This window comes from Leucoraja erinacea, chromosome 6 (genome assembly GCF_028641065.1).
Source record: "Leucoraja erinacea ecotype New England chromosome 6, Leri_hhj_1, whole genome shotgun sequence".
In the NCBI taxonomy this organism is placed as follows: Eukaryota; Metazoa; Chordata; class Chondrichthyes; order Rajiformes; family Rajidae; genus Leucoraja; species Leucoraja erinaceus.
The window spans coordinates 83,207,296-83,225,516 of record NC_073382.1 but is presented as its reverse complement, the minus strand read 5'-3'; the positions used below and the strand labels follow the sequence as shown (position 1 = coordinate 83,225,516).

Below are 18,221 nucleotides of genomic sequence, written 5' to 3'. Positions count from 1 at the left end.
ACAATTTAATTGCTGGAATAAAATAAAGAAGCTACTTCTAATGCCCTCAACACCTACAATGGGATGGATCTCACGTAGGGGACAAAACACGGGGTAAGACGTCTATTTTATATATAAACTTGCTTCTTAGGATGACTTTAATCAAAATTTCCTTGGCGAAAATGTGATTGTGGCCCCATACGAATGAACACAGCAGTGTTTTTCCTGCTGATATGGGGTTCAAATTCATTGCAACCGCAACGTTCCAATCGATCGCGTTCCAGAAACACCCACTCACAAGACGATTTAAATGCCCATTAATTTACGGGAATTAAACATTAAATTCCTTCCATTTGGCCTATAAATTCATGACAATGAGATTTAAAAATCATGTTATATTGTGAATTCTTGAGTGAATGTAATTTGGACACTTAGGCTATTTAAAAATGTTAACCTTTTCTTAAGAAATGGATAGATGTTTAGTAATTGAATTTTGTAATTAGCTACAATTAGGTAACTAACTAATTATATGCTTTAATTTCAGGTCATCCAAGTAAGATTGTTTCATATTTATTTCAGAATGCTTCAATCTATAATAACTGAAAATTTCATTCAGTTCTCTTAATTTTTAAGAAAGTTATGGGCTTTTGACTGTCCTCGATCACAGCTTTTGTGTTAAGTCAATGGAAAAGCAAAAGGGAACAAGATGCTAATTTCCGAGTATGACAATGGCCATAACTTTTTTAATAGTGAAGATATGAAAGTGAATTAGGTGTCAAATTAAACTTCTTTTTATGCTTTATCTGATGGGATAAATTGCAGACTTGATTTTTAAAATCTCAAAATGTTGTAACATTGCTAGTTTTAGGAAACTGGAAGAGGCAAGTGGATAAAGTGTTTGTGGATGAGCCTTTTCAGACCAGTGGCCACTTCTGTTAGGTTTACAATAATTATGGAGCGGGCCCACAAGTTAAAATGCTAACTTGCGGCAAAGCCAACTTTGAGGGTATGAGACAGATACTCGTTATAGAGTTGTTTGGAGTAGGTTGTTTGAAGGAAAAGGAACTTCAGGAAAGTGGGATGTTTTCAAAAGTGTGCTAAGAGCTCAGGACATGCACGTCTCTGTTAGAGTGAAGGGCAAGGTAGGCAAACGTATGATATGGGAAATTGAGGCTTTGGTCAAGAGTAAGGAGGCATGGGACATGTATAGGCAGCTGGGAGAGTGTATCCCTGCAGGAGTGTCAGGAACCAAGGAGTAAGTTTAAAAAAAGAAATCAGGGCAAAAAGGGGATAAGAGATAGCTCTGGCAGATAGCATTAAGGATAATCCCAAGAGATTTTTCAAGCATATAAAGGGAAAAGGGGTAACCAGAGAGAGTGGGACCTCTCAGGAACAGTCAATTCTGTGTGGAGCTGCAAGAGATGGGAAAGATCCTCAACGAGTATTTCCCCTCTGTGTTTACAGTGGAGAAAGACAGGAGGACAGGGAATCGTGTGGTAGTCACTGGATGTGTCTTGTGAGCAGTCACTATTACGATCACAGAGGTGCTGAAGGTCCCGACGCGTGAAGATTGACAAATCTCCTGGGCCTGATCAGATATATCCAAGAACACGGTGGGATGTCAGAGAGGAAATTGCAGGAGCCCTGGTGGAGATTTATGATTAAATACAGGCGAGGAGCCAGAAGACTAGAGGGTGGCAAATGTTATTCCTCTATTCGAGAAGGGCTGCGGGGAAAAGACTGGGAACTACATGCTAGTGAGCTTAACATCTGTAGTTGGGAATTTACTCGAGGGCATTTCGAGGGATATGATATACATGCACTTAGTTGGACAAGGGCTGATTAGGAATGGTCAACATGGTTTTGCACGTGGGAGGTCATGTCTCACGAATATGATTGGCTTTTTTTTTATGGATGTGACCAAAACGGTTGGCGAAGGCAAAGCTGTAGATGTTTTACACATGGATTTTAGCAAGGCACTTGACATGGTAGGCGGCTCAGGAAGATCAAATCCCATGGGTTTTAAAGAGAGGTAGCGGAATTGATTTTAAAAATTGGCTTCATGGAAGGAAGTAGTGGATGATTGTGGATTGTTTTTCGGACTGGAGGTCTGTGACAAGTGGTGTCCCTCAGGGCCCATTGCTGTTTGTCATCTATATCAATGACTTGGATGAGAACGTACATGGCATGATTAGCAAGTTTGCAGTTGACACAAAAGTGGGCGGTATTGTACATAGAAAATAGGTAAAGGAGGCGGCCATTTGGTCCTTCGAGCCAGCACCGCCATTCATTGTGTTCATGGCTGATCAACCACAATCAGTAACCCGTGCCTGCCTTCTCCCCATATCCCTTGATTCCGCTAGCCCCTAGAGCTTTATACAAGATACAAGATAGATTTATTCATCACATGTGCCAGATGGCACAGTGAAATGAAATTCCCATACAGCCATACAATTAAAAAAAAAAGGGACACAACACACTATAGGGTTTGACATAAAACATCCCCACACAGCAGAATCAAAGTTTCCCACTGTGTGCGAAGGCACCAAAGTCAGTCTCTTCCTCCATTGTTCCCCGTGGTCAGGGCCTCCCCAAGCCCTCCGCAGTTGCCGCTACGGGCGGCCCGATGTTCAGGACCGCTCGCCGGGGTGTTGTAAGTCCGACGTCGGGGCTGAGGGACGTCCAACTCACTTTTAAATACATCCAGTGAATTGGCCTCTACTGCCTTCTGTGGCAGAGAATTCCACAAATTCACAACTCTCTGGGTGAAAACGTTTTCTCATCTCAGTTTTAAATGGCTTCCGCTTTATTTTTAGACTGTGGCCCCTGGTTCTGGTCTCCCCGAAAATTGGGAAAATTTTTCCTGCATCTAGCTTGTCCAGTGCTTTTATAATTTTACACGTTTCTATAAGATCCCCTCTCATCCTTCCAAATTCCAGTGAATACAAGCCCAGTCTTTCCAATCTTTCCTCATATGACAGTCCCGGCATGAACATGGTTGTCAGAAATTGCAGCAGGATTTTGATCAGTTGGGCAGGTGGGCTGAGGAATGTATGAAGTTGATGGAATGTAACAGAGAAATGTGATGTGTTGCATTTTGGGAGCACAAACATCAGTAGAACCTACACATTGAATGGTAGGGCACGGGAAGTGTTGTAGGGCAGAGGGATCTCGGATTTCATTGAATGTGGCATTTCAGGCATATAGGGTGGTCAAAAAGGCTTTGGGCACATTGGCCTTCAGCAGTCAGGGCATTGACTATAGAAGTTGGGAGGTCTTGTTGCAGTTGTATAAGAAGTCGGTGAGGCCGCATTTAGGGTATTGCGTTCAGTTTTGGGCACTATGTTACAGGAAAGATGTTGTCAACCAGGAAAGGGTGCAGAGATTTATCAGGATGTTGCCAGGACCCGAGGGAGGTGAGCGGTGATCTTATGGAGGTGTATAAAATCATGATAGGAATAGATCCGGTAGACGCACAGAGTCACTTGCCCAGAGTTGGGGAAATCAAGAACCAGAGGACATAGGTGAGGGGGGAAAGATTTAATAGGGAACCTGAGGAGTAACATTTTCAAGCAAAGGGTGGTAAGAGTATGGAACGAGCTGCCAGAGGAGATAGTTGAGGCATGTACTATTTAAGAAACATTTGGACAGGTACATGGATAGGATATGATTAAAGAGATATCGGCCAAATGCAGGCAGGTGGGACTTGTATAGATGGGACACGTTGGCCAGTATGGGAAAGTTGGGTCGAAGGGCCCGTTTCCATGCTGTAAGACTCTATGACTAACATATTTCATAATGGCATGAATTTAACATAACTGGTCTGGTGAATCTCCTTTGAACTGCCTCGTTGACCCTCTGTGACTGGTGTCGCCCAGCTATGGCCAAGGAAGCACACTAACTTCCTCAGGGGACCTGACTCCAACAACTCTCATCAACTGAGACTTTGAAAGGCGCCCGCAAATAAAATGTATTATTATTATTATTATTATTATTAACTTCTACAGATTCACCACAGAAAGCATCTGATCAGGTTGCATCACAGCTTAGTTTAGGATCTGCCCTGCGCAAGACCGCAAGAATTTGCAGAGTTGTAGGTGTAACCCAGTCCATAACACAGACCAGACTCCCCACCACCAACTCTATCTACACCACATTGCCTCATGAAAACAGCCAACACCAATCAATGATATTTTTCACCCTAGTCATTCCCTGTTCTCCCCATCAAGCAAAAGATACCAAAGCTTGAAAACACATAGCACCAGATTAGATTTTTGAGTTTAATTTAGAGATACAACGCCGAAACAGGCCATTCGGCACATCGAGTCCACACTGACCAGCGATCCTCGCAGATTAACACTACCCTACACACACTAGGGACAATTTATACGTTTACACCAAGCCAATCACTCTACAAACCTGTACGTCTTTGCAGTGTGGGAGGAAAGCAAAGATCTCGGAGAAAACCCACACAGGTCACAGGGAGAATGTCCAAACTCTGTACAACAGGCACTCGTGGTCAGGATTGAACCCGTGTCTCTGGTGCTGGAAAGCAGTAGCTCTGACGCTATGTCACCGTGCCACCCTTAAATTTAGAAATAGATTCTTCGCCTCAGTTAACAGACAACTGAACAGTCCTCCCATAAGCTATGTTGCAGTACCGATCTTCCAACCTACATTGCGGATGCTGGACTTTTTCCTCTGTAACTGTAATGCTATTACACGGTATCACTATATTCTGCATTCTGGTACTTTTCTCTGTGTACTATCTGGTGCCCCTTGTGTAAGGCTTGATTACTCATGGGATTTAATCGTATACGATAGAATTTTATTCATCCCCGGACGGAAATTGGTCTGCCGACAGTCACAACACAAGGTACACAAAAACTTGAAATTAAAAGTGAAAACAAAACGAAAAAGACAGCAACAAATAAAAGCTTTACATTGAATCTCTGTACACACAACAATAATAAACCAATGCACTACATTTGTCTATTTTGCATTCAGTGAGTTAATGGCCTGAAAAGTTAAATAAAAGCTAGATGCAAATCTGAAATAAAAACAGAAAATGTAAGAAATACTCATTAAGTCAGGCTGCTTCTGTACAAGAGACAGTTATTGCTTCGGGTCAATTACTTCGGATCAAAGAATGATGGTATGCCACAGTGTTTTTAAAAATATATAAATTACTAAGGTGAAAGCACCATAGGCATGGGTGCTAAATTTCAGCTCATACAATGGCTGGTTTGAAATAAGCTATGAACATAGAGCCTGCAAAATGATACAAAAAGTCGAGTAAGTAAAGACCTATTAACCGGGAGCATTGTGTGGGAAATTCCACAATGGCCCATTTTGGTAGGGAAAATAACAAAGAAGCATGTTACATAATCAGTGAGAGATAACATTTAGTGCTAGATTAAATCCAGGAAAGTCCGATCAGGGCATTGAGGTGTTCTCTTGTCCCAGTGTACGATACAGCCTCACAGGGGGCCAGTGTACACGTAATGTACAAAGCTAACAGAATTTAAAGTAATACAGAGTAGGTGCTTCTGTTACATAAGGCCACATCCACACCACTGTGTATTGTACTACGGTTTTGTTATTCAAGGAAGGATGTCACTGTTTTGGAAGGAATTCAGAGGATTGCTAGACTAATACCTGGAATGGGCATTGTTTTAGAGGAAATGTTGGACAAGCTAGGCTTTATCTGCTGGAGTTTATAAAAAGTAACAGAGGACTTGCCTGTTACGCGAGGTCTTGGAAGGTCTTCGATGGTATATATGGAGAGGATCCCTTGCCTCATGAGAATAAGTAGAATTGAAATCCAAACAAATGGACTCTCCATTTAAAGCAGTGAGGAAGTGTGTCGTTTTCTGATGAAGGTACTAAGTCTTTGTAACTCGCATACTCAAAAGCTGGTAGAAGAGTCTTTAAATATTTTAAGAGATATTGAATCTTAATTAGCAAGGGGTGAAAGTTAACAGCAGGCAGACGGAGATGTTCAAGGTTACAATCAAGGATATTAAATTATGGAGCAAGCATGAGGGACACAAGACCTGTTAGTGCTCCACCCATATCAAAAAATGGGTATATTTATAATTGGTAGCACAAGTTTTTACAGTCATACAGCATGAAAACAGGCCCAACTTGCCCACACCGACCAGCATGTCCCATCTGCACTAGTCCCAGCTGCCTGTGTTTGGCCCATATCCTTCCAAACCTGTCCTATCCATGTAACTTTAATTTTTTCTTAAAACGTTGCAATAGTCCCTGCCTCAACTACCTCCTTTGGCAGCTCTTTTTTGTTTTACACCCTTTGTGTGGAAAAAGATACCCCTCTGTTTCTATTAATTTTTTCCCCTTTCACAAACTTATGTCCTCTGGTTCTCAATGCCCCTACTGTGGGTAAGAGTATCTGCATCTACCCAATCTATTCCTATCATGATTTTAGACACCTCTATAAGATCACCTCTCATCCACCTGCACTCCAAGGAATAGAGTCCTCAGTCAGCTCAACGTCTCTCTTTCGCTCAGACCCTCGGTTCCTGGCAACATCCTCGTAAATCTTCCCTGTCTGACTTCATCCAACTTTTTTTTCTTATATATAAACCATCTGATTTGAGCTTTAGTGGTAATGAATGAAAAATTGTCAAAAGCAACAGTCAGTATGCATCACTAGTTGAACAAGTTAAAAATCTCCATTTTGCAGAAGTGGTAAGTATTGTAACTAGCATGCATTCTTATGTAATCCAGAGATCATTGTCAACCAATGACATATTTTTGTATGAATGGACAGTGAGGAGACATTATTAAAATCTCAAAACATTTCACTGTGATCTACAAAATGGCAGCCTTTGTGGATTTTTCTGCTCAATTCTTTCCTCCAATTTTTATAAAGAGTAGCTTTCTGGACAGTAGTAAATCTTGCTTTAGTGATAGTTTTTCACATAGGGACGTAAAAATTGATTCCTTAAAATTATAAACAAGATCTGCTGGTTTTGGAGGAAGACTGGCAGAGGGACCAAAAATATTCTAAATCTCTGAACAAAAATGACATTACTGATGTTCCTCTGGTAGGCTAGCTGGAAGGAGAAGTTCCATAAAACCAACACCTGAATAGTTGGAAACTGTTTGACCTTGAATTACTTCGCAGGCAAGTCAACTAGAACTGGTGTTTATTGCTTGCCTTTAAACTAATAAAACATCTCAAAGCACTTCAAAGACAAAACCTGCCTCCCAGTCAAACATACGAACAACAAAATAGGGTTTAGTTTAAAGGTGCATTTTAAAAACATAAAAACAATTTGGGACATAAGGGTTCCATGAGGGAAAGCTAGAAGATGGAACACGAGTGTAGGATTTTGGCAGATTACAGCACAGTAATCAATAATGGAGAAATTATAGTTGGAGCTGGTCACAGTGTTAGGACTGCACAATCTATGGAGAGCTGTAGTTACTGAGAGGGGTGGTGGTGCCATGAAGACATACACAAATTCAAAAACAAGCCAGTGTTCAACTGGATGCCATCAGACTAGTGAGCACCAAGGGTGATGGAGAGCAGGTGTGTAATGTCCACACACCGATACTCTCTGTTGAGATCACTGGACAGTAATGTAGAGCAGGGGTCGTGTGCAATGTCCACACATGGTACACATGATCTCAGTTGAGATCACTGGATAGTAATCAGGGACAGGAAAACCACAATGATCGTTTCATTTTCAGACCTAAAAGGCAGCAAGGGTATAAATGTCACATTCCAATTACTGATACCAATTATTTCACCACAGTGGAGAATTTGAACATGAAATCTCCTGTGCAACATGGTACAAAATGTTGATCCGTCATGTAATACCGCATTTAACTGTTGGAAATCACGGATGTTCAATGCTTTTCTCACACATGTAAAACTGAATATGTAAACAACACCACACCAGAAATAGAGAGAACTACAGGTAGTTGTACAAAAATAAAACAATTTCTTCAGAATTATCACAGTCACATATTGCTGCAATTTCAAACTTCTATTACTTCCAAATTTGGAAGGCCATGCAAAACTGTGAGATGAAGTAACTGTCATTATGGTGCAACAACTGGGGAAATAAAGTGCGCCGCTTACGGCCTCTGATAAATGCTATTTTTAAAAACATATTACTTCAATTATAAACAACTACATTCTAAATGTCACAGTAAAGTTTAACCACAAATAAACAAAAAATGTAAATGCACACACACACACACATTTGATTACGTTTTGCAAAATCTATTACGTATTTACACTAAGTTAACAAAGTAACTACCAAACCATTCACTGTGGTGACTTTGCATACATTTAATATACTGAGAGAACGAACTCCATTATATAAAATCTGAACCAACATGCTTCCCCTCCCCAATACATTGCTGAGACAATCTACACCATCTCTATGATGAATATTTCAAATTTGCACTTCCTCGCTTCAATAAAAGCAAGAGCTTCCGAGCAGCAAAAAAAAAGAAAACATTTACAAGAAACAATCTCACCATTTAAACATAAAACAGTGGGATAGTGGGCATATCCACTCATGACCTACTTTCCCCTTAACCAATTGTTATCATTATATGTGGACACAATGTGTTCCATGTAAAATCAATACATTATAACCTGTTCTGAACACTATCAGTGTTCTGATCCACAATCCCCAGATCAATCAAATGCATAATTCCATTTATTTCAGACTAATTTGCCACAGTACATTGAAACAAATCAAACCTGAGAGGCTCAGTCGTTGAACTGTTCCTTGGATTGTATTTTCCTATTGATCAGCCTGATTGTAAGGATTTCTGAACAACAGTAATTAATACTCCCAAGTCACAGAAAGTACCATTTAGCAACAACCCCCCATCCAGTCTGCCCCTCCCCCACCTCCGAACTGCACAGCGTAAATGTGTTTAAATGTTAGAACATAGCAATCCCACCAAAAGTTCAGATCAATGCTCACCCTACGCACACGCGAGCCAGTACAACACATGTGTGTGCCTGTATAACACATATGAACCTGCAAATTTCACTGTGCCTAGTCACATGCGACAATAAAGTATTCCATTCCATTCAAGACATACAAACACGCACACACGAGCCAGTACATCACATGCACAAGCCTGTACGACACACACATACAAGCCTGGAGAAAACAGTCTACCAGTACAATGTATGCGCATGCACCTGTACACACACACACACAAAGCCTGCACAAGACAGGCACAAACCTGTATAACACGCGTGCCTGCATAAGACATACGAATGCGCAAGTCTATACAACACACGACCCTTGCACCACGCATGTACAATCACAACACGAGCACGTACAACACACAAACGACCCTAAACACTACACATAAATCTGTACAACACACACACACACAAGCTTGTCCAACGCACACACGAGCCTGCATAACATGTGCACATTGCTCTGGAAGGTTAGATCACATGGGATCCAGGCAGAGCTAGCCAACTGGATAGAAAATTGGGTTAATCGAAGGAAGCAGAGGTTGATGGTGGAAGGTTGTTTTTCAGACTGGAGGCCTGTGATTAGAAGTGTGTCACAGGAATCAGTGCTGGACCCATTGCTGTTTGTGGTTTACATTAACAGTTTGAATGAGAATGGAAGAAGCATGATTAGTAAGTTTGGAGATTATACTAAAGTGGGTATTATTGTAGATAGCGAAGATGGCTGTCAAAAATTACAGTAGGATCTTGACCAGCTGGGCAAATGGGCTGCGGAATGATTAATGGAGTTTAATGCAGCTATAAGTGTGAGGTGTTGTATTTATGGAAGTTAAACTAGTCAGGACCTACACTGTGAATGGTAGGGCTCTGGGGGTGTTGTAGATCAGAGGGATTTAAGAGTGCAGGAACACAATTCCCTGAAATTGGCATCAAAGGTAGATAGGGTAGTCAGAACACTTTTGGTATATTGGCCTTCATCAGTCAGGGCATTGAGTATATAGAAGTTAGGACATCATGTTAAGTTGTGGAAGGCATTGGTGAGGCCACATTTCAAGTACTGTGTTTAGTTTTGGTCATCCTGTTATAGAAAGGATATAATGACACTGGAAAGAGTGCAGAGAAAATTTACGAGGATGTTGCCATGACTTGAGAGCCTGAGTAATGGGAAGACGTTGGGCCTGCTAGAACATTATTCCTTGGAGCGCAGGAGCCTTAGGGGTGATAATGTAGACGTGTATAAAATTTATGAGGGGGATCGAAAGGCTAGATGCTCAGTCTTTTACCCAGAGTAGAGGAATCAAGAACCAAAGGACATAGGTTTAGTAGGAACTCGAGGGGAACTTTTTCCACACAGAGGGTGGTGGGCATATGGAACAAGCTGCCAGAGGAGGTAGTTGAGACAGGTACAATAACATTTGAAATAAATTTGGACAAGTACAGGGGGATATGGGCCAAATGTGGCATGGGGGACTGGTGTAGATGGGCAGCACGGACAAGTTGGGCCAAAGGGCCTGTTTACGTGCTGTATAGCTGCAACACACACATCTGAACCTGTATAATACCCACATGAACAGATAACATACACAAGTCAGTCTGAAGAAGGGTCTCGACCCAAAACGTCACCCATTTCTTCTCTCCAGAGATGCTGCCTGGCCCGCTGGGTTATCCAGCATTGTCTATAACATACACAAGCCTGAACAACATACATGACCCTATACACACAAACCTGTGTAACACATGACCTGTATAACTGACACACAATGCTGTACACACACAAGATTGGCTAATAAACTTGATCCTGTCTAACACACGCAAACCTGTCTTACACACACGCGACCCCATGTAACACACACGCGACCCCATGTAACACACACGCGACCCCATGTAACACACACGCGACCCCGTCTAACGCACAGGCGACCCCGTCTAACGCACAGGCGACCCCGTCTAACACACATGACCATGTTAGTGTGTAACACACATGACCCTGTTAGTGTGTAACACACAACCCTGTTAGTGTGTAACACACAACCCTGTTAGTGTGTAACACACATACCTGTGTGTGTAACACACACATGACCCTGTGTAACACACACATGACCCTGCAAAAAATACCAGTGTGTGTAACACACACATGACCCTGTGTAACACACAGCCTCACCTGGGGCGGTTTAGATAACCCAGGGCTCTGCTCCCACCAGCGGCTCCGCTTGTCTCGGGGGTCGGGCAGCGCCTCAGGGGTCGCTCATCACCGGGGAGGAGTGCGGTGGGGCCGGGGCCGGGGGCTGGAGGAGGCCGGGGCCGTGCGAGGCCTACGCGGCCGCGGGCTGGGGCTGGGACTGAGGCCGGGGAGGAGGAGGCGGCGGCGGGGCTCGCATGTACGTGTGGCTGGCGGGTTGGCGGGTTGGCGGGCGGGCGGGCGCTAGCCGTCCATATGGCGGCGGGAGAGGCACCGAGTGAGTGGGTGAGTGGGGGTCGGTCGGTCGGTAGCCCGGCTGTAGCGCGCTCCCGCTCTCGGCGCGTTCCCGTTCCCGCTCCCCTCCCCCACAGGACACTCTCTCCCCCAGCGGGGGCGCGCTCCCGACACAGCGCGTGCCCTCTCCCCCCCGACACACACACAGTCTTCCCCACCCGGGGGCGCGCACACCCTCCCCTCCCCCCTCCCCCTGTGTCTCTCCCCCTCCCCCTCCCCGTGTCTCTACCCCCTCTCCCTCTCCACCCCCTATCCCTCTCTACCTTCTCTTCTCTTCCCCTCCCCGACCCTCTCTCCTCCCCTCCCCCGCACACAGCGCTCACACACCCGCCTTGTGCATTAAACATTAAATATAAAGATTCCACATGGGGAGGGGAGCCCAGGGCTCCCTAAAACCATCGCTTTCACAACACACCCAGCCATTGCTCACCCCCTGCGCCCGCTGCTCCCTCCAATGTTTTCAGGAATATCCCACCAAGCTTCAGATCGATTCGGTTTAAAAAATACATCTGCACACACTGCTTGCATGGGGGAAGGGAGGGTGTTCCCGGCCAGGGGAACTGGCTTCCTGCTGCCTGCTTTTTTTTACATTTTCAATTTGCCCTCGTTTCTTTGTGTACACAACCCAGACAAGTGAGCAAACCTATCCTCGCCAAGGGACACCATTTAACAAGGATTAACAACATGCACTATATGAATATATATATATATATATATATATATATATATATATATATATTATATAAAAATATATAAACACATTACAGCAACATGCTGCGAGCTCTATTCGGAAGTCGCAGATATTAAATTAACCAATTCAACCTCAAACAAATCGAGGCTGTTACAAAATCTATTAATGCATCGTCCTTTGGCATTGAAATGAGCGAAAAGTGGCTGATAGTGCCGATGTGCGATGTATTTAATGATACAATATTTGCACCATGTGCTGCCCTTCCCCCAGCCACGCTATTTTTTTCCGCCTGCCCAGGCACAGTGCTGGTGATTGATTCTCCTTTCCCCTTGCTCAGTCATTCAGCTTTGGAAAGTAAATAACAAGTTGACATCATTACAGGTCTCTGCATTACAGTGACACATCGCAGCCTTACCGTACTACCCGCAGACGCGGCGCAGCCCGCTCCGGAATGGGGGCAGGGAGCAGGTTGCCTCTGTGCACTGTGATAAACATTTGCTATCTGTAGTAAAGCAAGTAAAACCCACAGCCCGTTTGCATATTTAGGTCAATCCGCAATGCAACAAAAAAAAGATCTGTTTTTTTTGTAAATAAATACGCTGATTATATATATAGAAGGTTTTAATTACAAGGCTATTTCTTTTTTACAGCTCGTTGGTGTTTTAAGATTGAACACAATGTAGTGACAATGATGCAAATCTGTTTTGCTCTGGCCATTTGATAATTTGAAGTTAATCGTATTAGTTTGATTGACGGCTGGCTTGTTTGGTTGGGCCTCCTCTAATGTGATTATTTTGGTGTTGTGAGGATGAACTTGACCCGTTACCGAGAATGGCATTGTTTATTTCTGCTTCCCCAAAGCCATCGCGTTTAAAAAGGACACGCTATGCAAAGCGCATGCAAAGTGTCGGCTCGTCTTCTAATAAAAACAGAAAGGAGATTTTGTGCTTACTCTTTTCACAATCAGGCGTAGAACATTAAAAGTGGGGATGCGAGATGTTTTTTTCTGGATAAATCATTAATGTCCATATGGACAGCCAGCCCGTGATCTGGCATATTTCAACAACCAACAATTTAAAACCGTTTATTACCCTGTACCCCTTGCATTGAATATAGAACATTAGAGCGCAGGAACAAGACCTTTAGCCCAAGGCTTCCGTGCAGAACCTGACGCCAAGACCAATACTTCTCTGCTACACATGATCCATATCCCTCCATATCCATGTCAAACAGTCATACAGCACGGAAACAGACTCTTTGGCCCAACTTGCCCATGCCCATCAAGATGCCCCATCTAAGCTCACTCCAACTGCCCACATTTGACCCATTTATCTTTATTATATTACTAAAAGTCTGATCTTGACTGCTTTTGGCTCACTGTGCTGTGATTTCTGAGAGAACGCCACCACCTACGGCCGTCATTTTTGGCCACCTCGCTCAGAGCCCCCCACCGCTTTCCTGGACCAGAGGATTTTTCCCATCGATGTAAAATCAGAGAGATATTAATATATATTTTTTAAATTGCCATTCTCTCTGCTGCCCCTGCTGGAGGGAGGAGGAGGGACTATAAAATCAGGAAGTGGTGTGCCTCATTCAATTTCTGCAAGGTGGAGGAAGCCAGAGGGTCATGTCTCTCTGAGCTCTGAATAACACGGAACACATGTCTACTCAACTGTGAGTGCCCTTAATGTGGTTTGAAAATGAAAATATTTTTGGTTTGAAATAAAAAGGCACTGCCTGCAAATGGTTGTTTGGGGGGTTTGGGTTGAAGTAAAAAGGCACTGCCTGCAAATGGTTGTTTGGGGGGTTTGGGTTGAAGTAAAAAGACACAACAGGTACCAGCCCTCCCGTGTGAACACTTTAGTCTAGTATTCCTATAAATCTTTATTATCCATGTACCTATCCAAATGTCTTTTAAATGCTGTTATACCATCTGCCTCAACTACCTTCCCTGGCAGCTCATTCCATATACCCACCACCCTATGTGAGAAAATGTTGCCCCTCAGGTTCCTATGCAATCTTTCCCCTCCCACCTGAAACCCATGTCCTCAGGTTCCTGGTTCTCCTACACTGGGTAAAAGACTCTGTGCATTCACCCTATCTATTCCTCTCATGATTTTATACACCTCTATAAAATCACCCCTCAGCCTCCTGCACTCCAAGGAATAAAGTCTCAACCTGCCCAACCTGTCCCTACAACAGAGGCCCTGGCAACATCCTCATAACTCTTCTAATAAATCTACAATTTTCAGCTTAACAACATCCTTACTATAGCAGGGTGACCAATACTGAACACAATACTTCATATATGGCACTTCATTACTCAATACCCTGACCGATGAAAGCCTTCTTGACCACCCTATCTACCTCTGGCGCCACTTTTGAAGGAACTATGTACCTGCAATCCTAGATCCCTCTGCTCTACAGCACTCCCCAGAGCCCTATCGTACACTATTGTATCCTCAACCACACCCCCGGCAGCGCGTTCCAGGCACTCATCACCGTCCGTGTAAAAAAATATCTCACATAGCTCATTTAAATGGTCCCCTTTTTACTGTAAAACCATGCCCTCTAGTATTTGATATTTCCATCCTTGGAAAAAGGTTCTGACTGTTTACCCTATCTATGTCTCTCATTATTGTGTAGACTTTTATCAGGTCTCCCCCTCAACCTCCAGCATTCCAGAGAAAACAATCCAAGTCTGTCCAACCTCTCCTGTAGCTAATAAATACCCTGTAATCTAGGCAGCATTCTGGTAAATCTCCTGTGCACCCGTCCCAAAGCCTCCATATCCTTCCCGTAATGGGCAACCAGAAATACGTGCAATACTCCGAACAGGACCACGCCAGAGGACTCAATACAAAGGTCTTCATAAAAAGGGCCCTGCAATCACAGTCCTGATGTGCAGTCTTGACCTAAATTGGTGACGATCTCTGTGCCAAAGTCCCGCAGTTTGATTTTTGCTCCAGATTCCAGCATCTGCAGGCACCTGGTTCCCCAGATATGTCATTACAATGTAACTTGTATCAGTAGAAAAATAGCTAACATAATAAACGTTGAGCAAATCGCGGGATTCCATCTCAAAATGTATCTGAAAACTGCAACGTTCTGGTATTGGCATTGGGAGCATCCATTCTGAAAGTGTCTGATCTCCTTGACTCACTGCTCCATGGTGGTGGTGGAATTGGGCAAAGCAACGCTATTAGTAAGACTTCTAGTGTTGCAGATGGCCAACAGTACTTCTGCAGTACAAACTTTACACGTAACTTTGGTTTAGTTTATTATTGTCACGTGTACCAAGGTACAGGGAAAAATCTTTTGTTGCATGCTATCCAGTCATAGAAAATATTATACATGATTACAATCAAGTCGTCCACATTGTACAGGTGCTGGATAAAGGGAATAATGTTTAGTGCAAGGTACAGTCCAGTAAAGTCCGATTAAAGATAGTCCGAGAGTCTCCAATGAGGTAGATGGGAGATCAGGACCGCACTCTAGTTGGTGAGAGGATGATTAAGTTGCTATATAACAGCTGGGAATAAACTGTCTCTGAATCTGGAGGTATGCGTTTTCAAACTTCTGTGTCTCTTGCCTGATGGGAGAGGGGAGAAGAGGGAGTAACTGGGTGAGACTGGTCCTTATGCTGGTGGCCTTGACGAGGCAGCGCAAAGTGTAAATGGAATTAATGGAAGGGAGGTTGGTTTGTGTGATGTTTTGGGCTACGTCCACAATTGCCTGCAATTTTATTTTGGTCTTGGATGGAGCTGTTCCCAAACCATGCTGTGATGCACCCCGATAGAATGTCTTCTACAACACATCTGTAGAAGTTGGTGAGAGTTGTTGGGGTGATGCCGAACTTCCTAAGCCTTCTAAGGACTCTCCCTGCACTGGAGACCCGACCTTTTCTCGTCGGGTTTCCGTTGTCGTTGAGGCCGAAACGAGGAGCGGCCTCCAGCAGGAAGAAGCCGGGGACTCAGGTGCTACTCACCGTCGCCGTCGCGGGGCTGGCCGAGTCCGGAGCGGTTGGAGCGGTGGAGGAGCGCTGCTGCTGCTGCTGCCGCTGCTGCTGCTGCTTCTGCTGAGTCGGAGGCTGCTGCTGAGTCGGAGGCTGCTGCTGCGGGTCTGCGGACAGCGGCGCCGGGAGCCCGCGGATCCCTGGAGAGAGACCGCTTTTCGGGGCTCCTGCAACGGCGAATTCTCCCGCCCGAGTTGCGGGGTCGAAGAGCTCCTGGAGCGGGGCCTAACACCATTGCCCCGCGCGGCTGGAACGGCCGCAGGACTTTACGAGCGCACACTGGGGGCTCCAACACCAAGACCCGGTGTGCGACCTCGCACCACCCGGCGTGGCTTCAATGGCCGCGGGACAATCGCCATCGCCAGCCGGGGGCTTTGACTTTGACTCTGACATCGGGGGGGAGAGAGTGCAGTGGAGAGATAAGTTTTTTTTTGGCCTTCCATCACAGCTATGTGATGGATGTTTATGTAAAATGTAATTATGTTGTGTCTGGGTCTATTTGTGTGTAATGTATGGCTGCAGAAACGGCATTTCGTTTGGACCTCTAGGGGTCCAAATGACAATTAAATTGACTCTTGACTCTTGACTCTTGATGCAGGGTCGCTGGTGTGCTTTCTTCATCATTGCTTCAATGTGGCTGGTCCAGGACATGTTGCTGGTGATACTTATAATCTGGCCAGACCTGATTATTGTTCAGATCTTGCCTCTCATTATCTGAAGGGCAGGTAACAGGACTGAGCATTGCTTCATGCAGGAATGGGTGTTTACTATTTGAGGGGCAGGTAATATGACTGATCACCTTGCGATAATCTGTGAACAGTTCTCTTTATCGTTTGACCGAGGAAAGGCCATCGATGAAGCAGTTGAAGATAGTCAGAGCTAGGATCCACCTTGAAGACTCCTGCAACAGTGGTCTGGAATGGAGAGGATATTTCCCCAAGAACCACAACAATAAGCAGGATTTTAACTCCAAGTCCCTTTTCCCTGCTTCCTATTAATTTTAATTTTACTTGCGCTCCCTGGAGCCACTTTGGCTGAACATTTCTCTGTGTTTAGGACAGTCATTCCAGCCTCTGCATTTCAGATTTATTTGCGTCGAGATTGCCATGGGATTTGGATTCAAGCGAATCTGCCAAACACGGTATCAGTTAGCAGGTTAATGATGAGTAAATGCAACTTGATAGTCCTACTGTTGACTCTTTCGTGTCTTACTGGTGACAGAGAGCAGACTAACAAGGTGCTAAGTAGTCAGGAGGGCTTTGTCCATATTTTGGGAGAAGTAAAAGTGTGGACTATTGTCCACATTATCAGGTGGATGGCAAGTTATTGCTGCACACAATCTACATAGCTGGGTCTCTGTCACTGGTCTTGGTACTACATATGGAGTACATGAACACTAATGCCCAATATATTTCCATGACTTGGTATAATGCGTTCTGAGGGTGGTACCTTTGTCACTGTTGGCTGAGAGCCCACCACCACCCATGTCCGTGTGGAATGTACTAAGTTCACACTTCTCTCCTCCTTACCTTGGTCCCTTCAATCATCTGCATATCCACGTCTGGAGATCATTTAAATTATCACCAGCACTAGACAAACAGACATTTCCTCAACTCAATATTTGGAAGACCAATATCCTGCAACAATTCCATTCCATTCATCACCATGGCAACGATCTGAGGTCAACCTGACCTGTCGGCGCCAGATTTGACGTCTTGAGATGAGCTTCCAAACTAATGAGTCCTCCATCGCTAATCTACCTGTTCCCACCCCCAGAACAGCACCAACAACTCAACCTACTTCCATTCACTTGAGAGCTCCAGGTTTGATTGCTTCTGGCTGGCCACGTATACTCAAACCAGTAACTCTGTTCGAGGTTTGTACAATTAGCAGGCAGGAGTTTACATTTAATCAGACTGTTGATTGAAGACAAATTTCTCCAGTAAAATCTGCTTTTCCTAGTTTTCCAGGAAAGGAAATATATAATTATTTCCATATCATCCAACATAAAAACATAAAAGTTTAGCCAATGGCAGAAAATTCCATCTGGATGGAGCTGGAGTGGAATTTTAAGATC

General features: G+C 44.1%; 1 protein-coding gene across 5 annotated transcripts in view; it reads right to left on the bottom strand.

Annotated features, from left to right (window-relative positions):
* The window catches only part of LOC129698355 (F-box-like/WD repeat-containing protein TBL1XR1), a 202,407-nt gene extending 189,844 nt beyond the window's left edge, over positions 1 to 12,563 (bottom strand). For 2 of the 5 annotated variants that reach the window (XM_055637454.1, XM_055637457.1), the window contains exon 1: positions 11,869 to 12,026. The gene's annotated coding sequence lies outside the window, so the exon portion shown is untranslated. Of the gene's footprint in view, positions 1 to 11,126; positions 11,524 to 11,868; positions 12,027 to 12,544 lie in introns of those variants that run through there. The other 3 variants (XM_055637455.1, XM_055637458.1, XM_055637456.1) reach the window with 2 other exon arrangements.
* Positions 12,564 to 18,221: the final 5,658 nt, after the last annotated feature.